This window comes from Oryzias latipes, chromosome 24 (genome assembly GCF_002234675.1).
Source record: "Oryzias latipes chromosome 24, ASM223467v1".
NCBI lineage: Eukaryota > Metazoa > Chordata > Actinopteri > Beloniformes > Adrianichthyidae > Oryzias > Oryzias latipes.
In genome coordinates, this window is record NC_019882.2 from 3,046,432 (window position 1) to 3,051,413 (window position 4,982).

The following is a 4,982-nucleotide window of genomic DNA, read 5'->3' on the forward strand; positions in this document are numbered from 1 at the left end:
GAAGAACTGAATTATGGTCACTTTGTTAAAAGTAAAAGTTTAGTAAAACACAATAGAGAGGGATTTTATAAGTTCCCTTTGTCCCTTCTCCCTTTCAAGCTAAGATATGTAAAATTATGAGATATATCAATTGTGGGATCAATTATTGATCCATCTATCAATGTGTGAATAAACCTTGACTTTATTTCCTATAATATAAAACATTTTCTTTTACGTTTTTCTGTTCAAGGTGATGCTGAATTCAGTGGAATCCTGGATTAAATGGTATGTCAGCGATTTAGGGCCTAAAAAGGTGAATTGTTTTGTTCATCTGTCTAGATTTCTTTTGTTTTGGTTTTGTTTACTCGAAATAAACCAATTCCAAAAGCAAAAAATAAAACTTTGAAAATAAATCTCTTTTTAAAAAGCATGACAGTACAGAGTACACAGCAAGGCTGTGGTTCAAATCCCAGCTGGGTCCCTTTCAGTAGGAGTTTGCATGTTCCCCTCATGCATGCGTGGGTTTTTGCTCCAGCTTCCTTCCACTGTCCAAAAATGGTATTTTATTGGTAGATTTATGACCCTGTGACCCTGGGATGGACTGGTGACCCGTCCAGAATGTACCCTGCTGGATGGATGGATGCATAGATCTCTTCTGTCTTGACCAAGCTTGTAAATTCATCTTTTCTCTTTTAGGTCTCCATTTACAAAAAGATCGGTTCTGATCCTCATATCTCGTACGTCCCGCAGAGCTTAATGCTGACTGAATATCTTGTAATGCAGGAGGAGAAAGTTCAAGGTGTTTAAGGACAAACAGCTGAAGAAGTGCCCTGGAAAAGCTGCAGAGCGTCGTAGCTAAAATAAGACACAACATCTTGGAGGAGAAGAAACGTAAATGAAAGTGTTTGAAGGTTTTTGTGCTCTTTGCTGTGTTTGGTCACCCTAATATTTAATGATCATCCACATCTGTCTCCGGTTCAGTCCATCGTCCTCAGTGTGTTTGTATATTTTCCTCCTTTGTCTTCACTTTGGTCATGTTTGAAGTTTGTTCATTAAAGGTTCATGGTGTCCAGATTTTTGAGTCTTTTGCCCTTCCTGGAAAGGTTTGCCCAATTCTTCTGCCTGTTTGTGCCTTTCAGCTACATTTTCACGCTCGCCACATTCTGAAATACTCACAAGTTTGCACGTACTTAGTACTTTGTGAAAATACATTTTAGGCATAGTAAACAGCCCCGCCCCCCAAAAATGATGACATCACAGCGGGAAAAACAATCAAAAAACAAAAAAAATGAATGGGGCCAAAATATCTAATGAGGTTCAAACAATATATTTTAGAATCCACCAATGAAACCAAAACACACGTGTTGGGGATATCCAAAGGAAGTATTGCAAGTATTATGGGATGGCCAAAGGACCTACACCTTGGTGGTCATTTTGTGCCAAAGTGTGAAATTTGCCAATTTTCGTACAAAATGGGAAAAGAAAACTTTTGCTCTATAGGAAAACTCACACAAACGCCACCAGAATAAGTCTATAACCACAACCCCAGTTTCATTGACCTTTGACCTTTGGAAGAGGACGCCATCTTTAATTTTTTGAAAAAAACCCTTCAGTTCCTTTAACAAATTTAAACTCCTCCAAGGGACGTCAATTTTTCGCCTATTGACTCTTCAAAGATCATTGGGAAGCTATTTGGGAAAAACAAATGTTGGAGTTAGAAGTTTGTAGATCTTGAATGGCGTTAGCCCTGTTGTTCTCACATCATTTACCAGAATATTGTGAAAACTTAGTATATGACTCCCTGGCTCCAGCTGAACAAAAAAATATGACACACGATAGGAACATATTAGGAATGTGGGCGTGGTTATTAAAAAATTCCTTTGTTGCCTTGAAAATACAAAAAAATAACTTTTGCAGATTCTTCTAAAACTTTCATAGACCTGTTTGTCACCTCCAGACATCCAAAACTTAAAACGGTTGCTATGGAGATGAAACTGTTTAACCAGACGGTTAAAAGCGGTTGATGTGGTCGGCGAGGGCGAGCAGCACCTGCACGCCATCCAACGCTACTCATGGCTTTAGTTATATTTACACTTGCTTTTGGTGATGTAAACATAAATGTGTTGTTTCCGTTCTAACGTAGATTACTGCAGTTTGCAATAATTGGATTATACACCTGACTTTACCAAATGCTGCACTGTTCAAAGCAAGAATTTCCTGCTTTGACGCATAAGAAAAAAAGAACTGAAGGATAAAAAAAACTCCATTTGTTTGTGCAATCCTAAGAATCTGACCACTAGTTAAGCTTTTCTAATGTAAATAAATGGGTTTTTCTTATTTTCTTCATTTGAACACAGAGTTTCGCCCCTGGGGGCCTGCGTCTGAAGCACGTCATAAAGTATTTTTAACTCCTTTGCTAAGCATAAATGAATTCAGAGCATGAACACGTTTTCTCTGCCTGCTTCCTGCATCAAAAGGGGGTTATGTTTTCTCTGGTGCTGTCTCAAATCTTGGCAGATTTTGCAGCACATTTAACATTTTTTCTCAAGGAGTGAAAGTTAATAAAACAAAAAAACAACCAAAAATATCTGATGTTCTGCAGCGTTTTGACTGTTCAGCCTCTCACAGGCGGGTCTCCGGGGTTCTGATGTTTCCCCAGCAGTACGGGCCACAGAATAATTAGATTACAATTGAAGGGAATTTCTTCAAATGAAAAAGGAAATGAGGATCGGAGTGTTGGACTTATCAGGCTGTCCTGCATTATTTAAATGATTGACTCCACAGTTTTTGCTCAAAGCTATCAGACACTAAATTCCCCGTATCAGTGCTGCTTGTCTTTCATTGCCTTTTTATGCGAAAAGACACGTTTTTCCCCTTAAAGCAGCGGAAAATGCACACTCCTGTTGTTTTTTTGGCATTTCTGCAGCAGACGCTGCGTCTTTCTCAGTCCCCTTTATTAAAGGTTTGATGGGTTTCCTTTGTTCGGACTCTGTAGCTCTTCTTTTGTAATGCGAAAACCACTTCATCTCACTCTTTATAGAGTCCAGTCATCCTGAAAAACCGAACCAGCAGCGGTTTGATCCCCGACTGTCTCCTGGCTGTGAGACGAGGTGATCTCCAGCGGGAGGATGAATGTGCCGCTGAGTCACAGGCGTTTTGTTTCTGTCCTCTGTTCTGCCTCCCCGTCTGCAACACTTCAAAGCTAATAGCACTGTAAACAAATTCAATATTAAATAAATCAAGTTATGTTTGCTTTCAGGTTGTCTGACCTTTTGGCCCTTCTTTGCACGTCGCCCATCGACTCCTTGTTTTCCACCGATTTCCCAAAGGTTTCAAAACCGGTAGTGCCCCAGAACTATGGATCCCCAAGAGGAAACACTGGAGTGAGAAACCGCATCAGAATATAAACAATAATAAAAAAAACAAATCATCTTTCAACTACCGTATGTCCTAGAAAACAACTCAGGTTCTTTAATTTTGTCAAAAAACAACATTCAGATTTAAAAGATTGAAAGATGATCGGACTGGGACTTATGACTTTGCTGAAACAGCACAAAGTAAAACCACTAAAAGGTCGTTGGGTTGAAATAGCACAGAAACTTCTAGACTTTAATCTAATCCATAGGATTGCCGCTGTCCTTGGTTTAAAACCCCACCATGTGTGACACCATTGAACCAATTAGTGGGGAAAGTGAATCGTCGCATCCCTGCAGAGCAGCACGTTTAGGTTGAACGTCTCAAAGGACTGAGCTAAATTTAAGGAGGATTTAGCATTTAATGTTTTATGATCTTAGTGTGAGCAACCTGAAAGGTTTTTCCTCATTGTTTCTTTTTTAGCAAATAAAAATAGGATTTTTCTAAATTTTTTGAGCTTTTGCTATTGTGTGGTAATAAACAAACCCTATGTTGAAACAAAACCCAAAACTGGAGGTTTGAACTGAAGCGCAATGACAATGAATTGCTGCATCCCCTCATAATCATGATTTATTTTTTCCTTATACCACTGAAACAAAAAGAAGACTGGAGAAGTTTGGAAAGCCAAGTCACTACTTACGCTGCATAAATCTTCCTCAACATGATCTTGAGCTCCTAAACTGAACAGCCTGAAATTGTTTCTTGCAGGTTCTTTTTTAGTGACATCCAAACCAGCCAGGCTGGCATTGAAGGACGACCAAAGCACCAGCTTCCAATCATCTCCACTCAGCGAAGGCGTCATCTCCAAAATCACAAGCCCCCCAGCAGGTCTTCCTAACCTGTGAGGAAACATGCCGTTCATCCAATCAATGCTGGAAAACATGAACTTAATATGGCTTTATGGGAGAAAAGATTTAACTTTCTATAGTTCAATTCATTCCATTGCTGATCGTCTTGCTTTTAGCCTGCAATTTCCAGTATCACTGATCATTTTTGAAAAAGATTCAACAAACTTCTTTGACTTTTTGTAATTTTCCAATCAATTTATGACTAAAGTATAGATCTATGGATATTTATGTATTTCTTTTGTTTGTCTTCTTCAATTCTTTTTTTTTGTTTGAAAACAAAGTAAGAAACCAAAAACCCTATTGTTAAAAAACAATTTAATAAAAAAATCATTTATTTGCAGTAATCCCCGTAAAAAAAGGAAAAGGTGGGAGTTTTGTGATTTTAAGGTCATCTCCAACCGCAACAGGATCCAAAACATTTTTGTGCCGCATTTTCTTAAAGAATGTTGTGGTTTTAAACTGATAAACAGTTGTTGAATAAGTAGGATTTTATATTCAATTTGTGAAAACAATCAGACTTCTTCAGGGAACCTGGTTTGCTAGTTTAACATTCTTTTCCCCCCAACAAGGTCAACCTTAAGAGAAAAGAAAAGGTTTTTTTAAACAACGATTTTGTTTAAAACCTTAAATGTTCATCAAATTGAGAGAAAACAGATTTTCATAATGTAAAATGATGAAATTTAACCTTAAATGAAACGATAATCTAAAAAATCTTTTTAGCTACTCGTGAAACTTCATTCA